Source organism: Pseudopipra pipra, chromosome 2 (genome assembly GCF_036250125.1).
Source record: "Pseudopipra pipra isolate bDixPip1 chromosome 2, bDixPip1.hap1, whole genome shotgun sequence".
Taxonomy (NCBI): Eukaryota; Metazoa; Chordata; class Aves; order Passeriformes; family Pipridae; genus Pseudopipra; species Pseudopipra pipra.
Window position 1 is genome coordinate 78394868 of NC_087550.1, and position 11791 is coordinate 78406658.

The 11791-nt window shown below is 44.3% G+C and overlaps 1 long non-coding RNA gene across 1 annotated transcript; it reads right to left on the bottom strand.

Annotated features, from left to right (window-relative positions):
- Window positions 1–4912: 4912 nt before the first annotated feature.
- Window positions 4913–6304, bottom strand: LOC135409902 (uncharacterized). The gene is made up of 2 exons (XR_010428417.1): window positions 5789–6304; window positions 4913–5041 (listed from the first exon to the last, which is right to left on the bottom strand). It is a non-coding gene; the product is annotated as an uncharacterized LOC135409902 (long non-coding RNA).
- Window positions 6305–11791: the final 5487 nt, after the last annotated feature.

Consider the following 11791-nt stretch of genomic DNA (forward strand, 5'->3'; position numbering starts at 1 on the left):
GTCAAATCCTTAAATTACAGAGATCTTCAGAGTCTGTGGGTCCAGCTTGATTAACAAAAGGCATATTTTACACTATAAGAAACTGCCATGTAACATTAGCTGCATAAAGGGGTAAGAGAGGAGCAATGGGATGTTCAGCATGATGAAAATCAGGATTTTTTGGGATGCATATCCTGCATCTTGTCCCACTAAAGCTGATGGGAAAGCATCCTGTATGTAGCAACAACTCTTAGAGCAAGAAAAAGTATAATAATGTATTCTTAAAACTCATCTGAAAGTATTCAAGTATTTGCACACATGAAACCAGATTTCACTGCCAGCCCTTTCTGTAAGCTGATCTCTGACAAGAGCAACAAAATGCATCTAATCTTGAAATGCAGCTTCTTGGTAAAGAGATGCTGTGCGGGGCTGGGACTTATTCTGATGTATGCCATATGCAAAAGGCAACGCTGACCTTGCGTGCCAAAAGAGGCTCATTTGAGCCTCACATTATACTGCTGTGCTTATAGGCAAATAAAAATAATTTCTCTGGATTGTTACTATTTGCTTTACCAGCTGTCTCTCAAAGCGCTGAAGCAGATAATCTGAATGGCCTGGCAGCAATTCTGTTGCAAAATCGTTGCTATCCAGTTAGCTGCCATTAACAGCAAGGAAAGATCAACCCTGCTGGACAAAGGTGAGCTGACCATCACGTCAAATATCCCCTCGGATGGTTGTCTGTGTTTGCACAAGGGAGAAGGCTTTTATGGTGGGAGTGGGAACTGGTGTAAGGAACACCTGTCTCTTCAGGGAAGGGGTTTTCAGCACCTGGCCTGTTCTCAGTGGTCCAACCAGTGCCAAATGGTGGGCAAATACAGGCAGGCACAGCTCTCTGCAGGTTGTGCGGTGAATTCCTGGTATCAGCACTACTACCCTAAGCAATGCTGCAGGAGGACATTGCCTAGGATGGCAGCTGATGCCAGATGTCTGCTCAGGGCAAAAGAACCCCAGAGAAGTCCTTTGGCTCAAACAGTAAATCAGAGGTTGATGCTGCCTCAGTTTTCACTCCGAGGCTGCCTGAGTCCTTCAGTGTGTTTGGGCAACAGAGGGTGAGCAGACAGTCAAGGAAGGCACCCAGACCCACCTCAACACATGACCGAAATAACCCATGAATTTACTGCCTGTGAACTGCGCTTTCCCCTGCAGTGCACAGTGGCATTTGGCGAGGCGTGGGGAGAGGACCAGCAGTACCCAGCACCATATGGCCTCATACCAGACAGAATTAAGAGGGTGGCGTGGTGGTGCCTTCGTGAAGCAGCAGATTTTTTTAACTTGAGTTCCCGCCACTCTCCACTCAATGCTGTGTGAGATGATACATTAAAAATAGCACTGTGTACAGAAACAGGCAAAACAGCAGGGTTAGCTGCACTCATTGCTTTTGCTCCTGTGAGAACAGAAGTGTCGTATTCAATGTACTCACAGAAAAGGTGGGTTTAGCACAAACACCCAGACCTCATCCCTTTGGACCTATTCTGCCTCCTTCCATTCCCATCCCCAAAATACTTTAAAAAGATGCTTAAGAAGTAATTTTTCAAGAAAAGAAAATTAATACTGAAGGAAAAAAAACACACCACTTTTTCTGCTATTCAAGCACAACAGGGTGACCTAACTACTGTTCCAGCAACTTGTGAAGTTAAAGCAAAACCTATTTCCTTCTACCTCTAACTCCAGCTTCATGTCTTAGAGTTAACATTGGCAAAATGAGCGGCTTTTCAGAAGAGAATTTTGTACCACTGGAAAAATGTGCCTGGCAGTTTCCCCCAAATCCTCATCATTTTTAATACAGTGTTCATGTTTGTTTTCACTTTCCCCTTTGTTAAACGTTTCAGACAACTCAAATTAAGCCCTTGCCATCAAACGAGCCTTTTAGCAGTAATGACATAAATTACATTGTTCTCCTGGGCTTGCAGCACCCAGCTATTAAATCTAACCATGGGAATTTGGCAAATCTTTTCATGCATGAGGCAGCTGTTTCCTTTCTCCCCTGCTTCCACCCTCCATCCCCTTTTTTTGCCTTGCATGAGCACGATGTGCACTCTGAGGGACATACTGTACCCAAACCCCTTTGCTAAAGGCACTCTGCACAGAGCCACAGGTCTCCCTGAAATACTTGGTGCCCATGTAGGGTGCAGACCAGGTCTTGGTCCCAGCCTGTCAAAATCCCCCAGAAGCACAACCTCAGGTGCCCAGAGTGGTTTCATGGCACAGAGCTGGCTGAAGCATCATGACTTAGACAACAACCTCCATCACTCAGGGGCAAATCCTGGCTCCTACTGTTGGGACACCCCATCTCAGTGCTGCATGGTTCTGGGACTGATCATACCAGTGCTTGGAACATGCTGCCAAGAGTCTGTGCTCAGTTAAGAAATCCTGAGTGTTTCTTTGTTTTCCTCAGGGTCTGCTGGAAGCATTTTGATTCGTATTTTCTCAGCATAGTTGTCTGCCCGGGTTGGACTACCCTAGGAAAGCCATCAGCTTGCAGAAGATCTATCTATGCCTATCCTGCTTTAAAGGGCACTTATTTTCATTCTTAAATTGCCCTGCCATCAATGGCAATTTTCATGCTAGGCACAGTTATTCAATGACAATACTCTAATGTAGGCTAAAAGATTGTTAATTTGCAATCAGTGCTGTTTAATATACACATGCAAATGGTAACATGCCAGCCATGTACTTCCCCTCAGGATGGTTGTTTCCCACAGGGATGCATTGCACATGGCCCTGCTTGGCACCCAGTGCAGCAGCATGAGCTGGCTGGTGCACAGGCCACTCCTGGTTATCCTTGTCCCCATGTGGCCTCAGGATAACCTGCCAGATGGATCAACGTGCCTGGGAAGACCGACCTGCTACCCACTGCCATCCTTCCCCAGTGCTGCTGCTGGTCACTGCCAGGTGGTCAAGAAATGGATGGGAAGCTCTCTGTTCCCAGACAGCATCACCCAGAGGGCATCAGCTGCAGAATCAGTGAAAAAACTGAGGAGCTCTGTGAATGGTTTGGGCCTCTTTAAAATGAAAAAAATGAAACCCAGACCCAAAGCTATTTTTCTTCAGTAAGTTCTGTCATGAACAGAGAGTCTTTTCTCCCGATGAACTTTTTTTTGTTGTGCAACAGCAACTAAAATAAAAAGAACAGCACTTAAATGGGATTTGTTAGTAGACAAACAAGGTTAAACAGGTTAGGCTGTGGAAATAAAAGTCTCTGTGTTCATATCTTAGAGCAAATAAATGCCTGAATGTTCCTGTGAGACATATTTGCTGCTGCTGTGGTGCAGAAAGACACTGTGGTGCACTGCAACACTTTGCCTCAACAAGCCAAATATACCTGTGCTGGGCAGGAAGGGAAATGTTTTTCCCCCTGACTTTCAGAAAGTTAGTTTTGAAACAGAGATCAGAGGTGGCAGTAATGGCAAAGAGAATGTACCTCCCTTGCAGTTTAACTGGACAAAAGGAGCAGCAGCAGCAGTAAGCCATTCTGCCCTGACTAAGAGAGGAAGGGGTGGGGCCACACGTTGACGTGGATGCCATTCTCAGGCCAACACATACACTCTCTCCAAATACTGAACTGCACAACTAATAAAAAGGAAATATTTCCCAGCCACTTTGTCTGCCACCCAACTGTTTTGCTGACCTGCCCCCGCTGTGGCACAACATGTGGGCCACGAGAGAAGCTGTCACTGGTCTCCTTCCAACTTTAGCACAAGAGACATGAGATGAGGAGTGGAGTAGCTTCTCCAGTCCAAGGATGGATGCAGAAAGCATGTGATGAGGGGATAACCATTAGTTTTGGCTGGATCTGTGATTGACCTTGCAGAAAAGCCTTCACTTGTTTACCAATTGCCTGGGTTTACTGGCATAGTGATTTAGGAAACCTTTGGAGATGATGAAGATTTTATCAATCATCGAAGGTGAGATTCAGCTTCAGTCATTGGACTCCTAAATTTATTCCTCTCACCTTCCAGTAGATACCTAAATCTAATTATCTGAGTGACTCTTCAAGCTCCATTAACTGCAGTGGGGTGTTTGTATCTGGTTCATCTTTAGTCACCTATATTTAGATGTGTATATTTAGGTGTATATTCCCACTTTTGAGAGGGAATCCCACCCCAGATGTTCATGTCCCCTTGATGGGCAGCCACACAGGCGGCCTTATAAAGGATTGTGTGAGTGCTCCCACTCCGTTTCAGTGCAACATCCCCAGAGATTTTAGCATAATGAAGGGACACCACAGCAGCATGATAAGTGTTCACATGTCTTGTGGTAGGGTCCTGCTGTCATGGTGAAAATCCCAGCAAGTGGGGACTACAGTCAGCTGTAGGGGGTATGATGACTACTCAAAGAGCTCAATCTATGTCTGCAAAAGCCTTTTGGCCTGAAGGCTTGTTTTGACAACATCACACCAATTGGATTTGCTACTGCTCTCCTTGGAGCACTTCTCTCCTGCCAGGTTGTGTCTGGCAAACCCAAGAGGTGCAACTGTCCATGTGATTCCAACAGGAGTCAGTGGCACTTCTATCTCAGCATTTCCAGACACAGCCAGGGGGCCAGGGGGCAGGGCAGAGAAGCTAAGATGCTGTCTTGTACATCTACTCCTGCCTTGATAACCTTAAAAGATAAAAGCAATGGGCACCTACAGAGGTGGATAATACACAAAGATTTGTTCACAAGATGAAGTAAGCAAACTTCAAATTCAGCAAATAACTGCTGAAGAAGTAAACTCCAGTAAAAGCTAAATGAAAGTGAATTAATGCAGTTAATCTACTTTTCAGCTTGATTAACTTGCACCAAATAATCAGCAAATTCTTTTAAGTTTTTGACAATAATGTTGAGAAGGACTCAGGGATCCAGGACAAAGAAAGCCCATTGCAGCACAGCATGAACATAACATCATCACATTCTTGATGTAATAACAGACGTTTCCAGCAACAGGACTTCTCTTGGCAAAAAGGCTTCACTTCTCCCATATGCTTAAGCTACCAGTCTGGTGGGATAAATGCTGACAAGCCTAGAAGTGTTTAAAAAAAAAAGATTAAGGGGAGGAGGAGGTTGTGTGAGACTCAGAAAGGTCATGTACTTGATTTTACTACAGAGACAAAGTAATTTAAAAGCAGAGATATCTATGGACCAAGGAATAAGAAAAGGAAGGACAGAAGGAAAACCCTGATGTTGAAAAAAAGCTTTCAGACAGTCTGAAGCACAGAGGGTGAAGGGCTGGGCTCGATATAGGTACGTTATGGATAAGATCAGAAACACACAACTGCAGTGTTTGCAAACTCGTTGGGGAGCAGGTCACTGAGTGATCAGAGGGAAGAAAATGTACAGATAGTGGTGGAGCAAGAGCAATAACCATGACATGTAGATAAAAGATAATAGATGGATAGAAAGACAGACAAACAGACAGGAGGAAAGAACAAGTGACCTATCTGTCACCTGTTAAGGAAACAGAGCAACCAACAGAAAGAGAAAACATGGGATATTATCAGCTAATTTTGGAAGAGATGATTGAGGAGCTAGGTACTGTGAAAGGGGCTCAGTGTGCTCTGCCACACATTCCTAGTAGCAGCTTTAGAAGTGGGGGAGTACTTTGCAGTTTCATCAGAAATAGGTGCTCCTGAGAATCACATCTTTGAAAGACCTAGAGCCCAGAGTTACTAGCTGGAAAATAGTTCTACTAATAGCAACCCCAGGTATTCTTGGATGCAACAGCTTACTTGTCATCAAGCCAAACAAGGGTGATATTATCGCAACCTACTTTGTTATCCATACAGAACAGAAAAACTCTACAAGATGACCTTGGACCAAGTGGACAGATTTGGGTTAAGTTAATGGAAAGATTACAAATGCAAATTATAAAATTATGGAAAAAGGGTCTTTGACTTTCTGTGTCATGGCTGTTGTATCTTGCCATGTCTCTTGCTCCTGCTGTGTAGCATGTCTCCCATCACACTGATGCAGGGGGTTGTATGGTTGCATCATGGCCCTGGACCATGATGTCACAGTGAAGAGTGCTCAGCAGAAAGTGAGAGGCTGGTGAGCCTGGCTTGGCTGTGGCAGGTAGCAGGGGTTGAGGAATGTCACATGGCTGCTGGAGAAGGCATCACCAACACCAGTGCTGTCCCTCTGCACTCTGTTCTGGACAACCCACCAAAGGACACCAGAAAATGGTACCCCAGACAGGAAGGGCAAGGGGCATGGAAAGACTCCAGGGCACATCATAACTGTCTCATAAACGCTCTTATGAGCGGAGACCAAGAAGGAAAAAATGGAAAGGAAAAGAAAGAAATCACACATTTGAGATCAAACTGTGAGATCATAACGCCATAACCCCATAACATGTGAGAAATAACCCCAGCTGGGATCTGGTTAGACCTTGCAAAGAAGAAAAAAGAAGTAGCAGAGACCTCTGTAGCTATTGCATCCTGCTAGGAGTGTTTGGCAATGTGAAAATACTGTGTACAACTGGGGCAAGAAGAAATATCCTACTCTTTCATAAAGAAGGAATCATACAAAAACTGGTTATTGGATTGCTTAACCCATGTGGAAATCAGCAGCTTACCCTTTCAAATAAGGGGCTTAAAAGAAGCCGCTAATGACAAAATTTTCTCAAAGATTAACAAAATGTTGTGTGGAAGCTTGTGTGCTTGACTGGAGGCATTGCAGTTGGCTGCTGGTGGGATAGGGTGGCCAGAGTGACAGTAGCCCCAGCTCTGTGGGAAGCCCAGCCTGCGCTTGGCAGCTCCAGCACCATCCATATGGGCTTGGGACAGGCAGCCGGGAGCCCCTCAGAGTGTTTTGATCTGGACTTTGCAACTCCTTGCAAGCAAACAAATAAAACTTCTTCAGAGCCACTTGGTTCCTCCTGTTGATTTACATTCCTAAATGAAATTATCTATGAGATCCTGACATTCAGCTTCCTGCTCAGATTAAAGGAGTAACAATTTATTTAGGTCTCAGAAAATAAGAGACTAGCATGGCACTGAAATTCAATAAGAATAATTATCTAGACTGTAGGGTCAGAGCCAGGATGACTAATGGAAATGTTCAGAGAAATGGAAATTACCCCACTACAGATGGAAGCTATACTCAGTTTAATATATTCCAGCTAAAAAGACCAGATAATCTCCATCCCCAGTGCTGAGGGAACTGGCCCATGAAATTGGCAGTCTGATAGTAAGGATTTCTGATCTATCAAATGAGAGACAGATACCATAACACAGGAACCCAGCTAGTAAGAGAAACAGAAAGGAGAGTATGATCCAAGCTGTTTACACACTCATTAATCCTACTTCATTGGTTTACAACCCTATAAAACAAATTTTGAGTGAACGAATAATTGAAGACATGACAGAAAATGAAGCTAAAATGTAGCACAAGCCAACCAAAGGTCAGGTAGGCAGGCTTTCTGGCTCACTAGCGATAGACCCGCGGGATAGCTACAGGTTACTTGTAAATACAGGAGTGAACTTGCTGTCCTGGGACTCCTAAGCCTCAGTGGCAAGGCAGGAGGGTGGTGGTAGCACATACCTTGCTGCAGGGAGGCAGCCCGGCATTGCTGGAGACTAGTAAGTGAGGGGCATGAGACTAGTAACTGAGACCACCTAGAGACTGAGGCCACCTTGACCACCTTTAGTGTGTTGCAGGTGTGTCACCTTGTGAAAACCCTTACTCCAGTAACTCTGGGCCTAGAAAAAACAGCATCCAAAAAACCAAAGCAATTTGATCAGAAACCTCATGAGTATCTTGAACTAGTGGGTGAATGCACAGGCATTACTTCAAACTCTGTGAAAACAACCCTCTAAAAGGTAATTTTTGTTTTTGAAGAGCAAAGGTACTTGGACCCTGGACCTGCATTTGTAGCAAGCAGGCAACTGTACAATCTCAAGCTCATGCCCTGCTCTACAATCAGGCACCTTTCTTTATTTGTAGTCTCAGTAACTCAATTTCTAACACCTTTGTTGATATATCCAGTCTTCATTTGCCAGCATGAAAAATCTATGGATTTTGCACACAAGCCTAACATAAATTTTAGCAACTCTTTCCTTCCTTCCACTCAAAAGAGTGATTTTTCCTTTTTCTTTTTTAGAGGCCACTGGCAGACAGCATTAAAAGAGGCTTACTCTTTTAACATAGAAATTTTGCTTAACTTAACTTTTTTAGCTGAGTTGGGTTGACCTTGGCTGAAGGCCAGGTGCCCACCAAGCTGTTTTATCACTCCCCTTCCCGGCTGGACAGGGGAGAGGGAATAAGATGGAAAACGCCTTGATGGTTGAGATAAAGCAATTTTAAAAAGCAAAAGTGAAAGTTTGTGCATGCACAAGCAAAGAGAGAAAAAGAAGGTTTATTCTTCACTTCCCATCAGCAAGGGGTGTTCAGCCATTTCCCAGTAATCAGGGCTTCAGCACACGTAGCAGTTGCTCCAGAAGGCAAACATTGTAAATAATGAATGACCCCCTTGCTCCTCCTGTTCTTAGTTTTTATGTCTGAGCTGGCATCCTATGGTATGGAATATCCCTTTGGTTAATTTGGGTCAGATGACCTAGTTCTGTCCCCTCCCAGGATCTTGCCCACCTCTGTCCTACTGATGACATTAGCACTACCTCCAATTGGCTCAGCCTTGGTAGCACATCCATCTTGGAGCCTCCTGGCATTGGCTGTGACAGACATGGAGGAAGCTTCTAGCAACTCCTCACAGAAGCCACCCCTGTAGCCCCCCCGCTACCAAAACATGACCATGGAAACCCAATACAGCAGCAGACCTGGTTGGTCTCCTATGAGACCCATGTCACTGGAAGGCCACATGGACATCAGTGCTGGGAGGTGGCAAGCAGGAGTGATGGGGTAAGGGCAGGTAGTGAAATAATGACAAACTGCACTCTTCCTGCAAAGTGTCCATTGCTTGGATCCCCAGATCCCAAATCCCACCAGTGCTACACAGAATGCCAGGAGGCATTTTCAGATTTTTTTTCTGCCATTGCCCAAGAAAGTCCCAGTCTGAACAGAAAATTTTCCAAGTCTTATAACTATTCAAAAGAAAGCCTTGGCTGAAAATGGTATTTACAGACTGACATAGATGTATGGAGACTATCAGTATGTCACAACAGTTTTGTGGGCTGATCCTTTCGACTGTCTCACATCAAATTGTATGTTAGTGCCAAAATACTTTGGCCCTTGCTCAACAAAATGCAGACCAAAATGAGCTGTGCAATCTTCTGCTGCTACATTAGTCAATTATCTCTGAGCTCCATGACTCTATCCTAGCTATGCCATAATGCCCCCGTGGACAGCAGTACTGTGGCAAATATGTATGTAGACAATTAAAGATTTAGTCCTGCATTAATTATACCAATAAAGACAAGTTAGAGTAAGATCAAGGAAAAGAAGTAGGAAAAAGCTTGAAAGTATTGCTGTGGTTGTTTTACCAAACCCGCTTTTTTCTGGACAGACCCGTTAACTTAGAACAAAAAAACACAACCCCATGCAGACATCTCCACCTCCATAAGCACACATACACCATTTCCTTGTGCAGATATGGACAGCCCTACTCAGAAGGAGGCTCTCAGAGGAATTGCTTTCCCATATCCCTTCACTTCCTTCCCTTGCTCCAGACAAAGCACTTCTCAGAGTCACTGCGCAAGTTCTTCAAGACTTTTTGTGCTTTTGCTACTTTAATTTAACAACAGAGCCCCTTTTACACCAAAGCTCAAGGAGCTCAGAGGAGTATGCATGCACTTTCCAGAACTGCTTGCCAAAGCTGTGTGCTTATCGTCAAGGTGTCTGTGTTATAAGAAATGTTCTATTAACTTTTGACCTCTAAAAATTGTCTCCCACCTCTGTGCTTGGCCAGCTCCAGCATCCCAGAGAGCATCAAGGGCATCATTTACCTCCCTTGCAGCTGCAAGAGCAGCTGTGGATTGAGGTGGGACTTGGCTGAGAGGCTGCAGTCACTTTTTCCTTGCTGAAGCTCCCACGGCTACCACAGGGGCAACCAGGGTGTGCCACTGGAGGAAGGAGCAAGCCCCTACAGAGGTTTCAAGGAACTGAAACCAAGTGAGGGTCATTCTGCTTGGGTATTTTATGCCCAGAAGCATTTTGATAAATCCAGAATATCCTCTTAGAACATACCGGGGGGTGGGGGTGGTTGGTTTTTTATTTGTTTGTTTGTTTTAAATGGAGGGAAACAAATATTTGGAGTAGCTTATGGTGTTATCTCCTAACATATTTTCTTTTAATATGGGCACATGTAGAAAAACAGACATTTTCTGATATATATTTTCTAAATAATTGTTCCAAAATATTTTTCCGTTTTAAACTGAAATCAGGTTTTTTTCTGATCCCGAAGAGATTCTTTTTCCACCAGGAACATGATCTATGGGGAAATTTCAATCTGGCTTTGATCTGGAAACAATGTCAAAAATCTTGGAATCTGTCACAAGCCGGAAATTTGGAATCCCACCAGAGGAGTTGGGACACTTCTATTGCCTGTGAGCAGGCTGGGTAAAGAAGATCTGCTTTGGCCCACAGCAGTATATGAGGTAGAAAAACAGCCCTTAGTGCAGGCTCTGGGGGAGTTGTGCCCACTCTCACGTCCTGATGACAGGACCCAGGTGCATCATATTTCTTGGGACAGGTAAGCATTAATGAGCCATGGCTAAGAGCCCTCCCTAACATGCTGGATACTCTCACCTAGATTTCTGAACTGGTTGAGGAGTGAGTGCAAGTTCAGAACATCCTCTGTTACATATTTATTACTTATACTTTTACACAGAGACATCAGCTAATTTTCTTAATTCAGCAGCTATGTGCACACACAAAAAGACCTTACCAATAGTTAAACTACTCACAGTACCAGCAAATAGCAACGTGTACTTTCGAAGGTGAGTTATAATCCATTTGATTGTAGTGCTATCAAAGTCTAACTACATATATATTTGTTTTAGTTTCATATGTATTTTTAATATAAATACAGATTTACACACTTTTTATATGTATATACACACACACACACACACACACACACACGAGTATGCCTATATTTACCTATACATAGGTACAATGCAGGGCACCTGTAGTTTTAAGCACAGTCACACCCTTAGCAAGGGCTGTGTCATGAATGGCCAGGGTGAGTCATAGACATCTATGTACATGAATACGCTTGTATTATGTCTGACCTCATTAGATACCTATTCCAGGCATGATTTTACAAAGGATGGTGCTAAGCTAAAGAAAGCATCTCCCTTACAGCATCCAACAGAAATACAGGCCTTTGAGTGAAACCAGAGCAAGAAGAACAGCATAGGCAACCAGATAAAGCTCAGTGAGTATTTCAGGCCACTGGACAATAGCCCAAAATTTGATATTTCACATAGGTATGGTGTCCACTTGGCAGACACTGATTGTCCTAGGGGGATGTCCAGCCCCCTCCAAACAGTGTCCTCAGCTCTCAACTGGTCCCATGCTGACCAAGGGGGAAATGTCATCCTTCGAACGTGCAGTCCTGATGGAATACACCTATGAAAACCCCTTCACCTTTCCCTCCCCCAGCTGCCATGCACCCCTCAGGCAATGATTTGGCAGCAGTGCCATGCAGTGAGGCGACTTGCAGATGTGGTTTGGTGATTCATGCAGCCAGGTGCCAAAAGGCACAACTGTGCAGATGTTTGATGTGCCCAGGAGCAAGCCAGGCTCTCAGTTAATGGTGATGTTAAAATACTTGTCTGTCATCTGGAAGTGCCTCTTCTGCAGAGGGGGCAGGAGC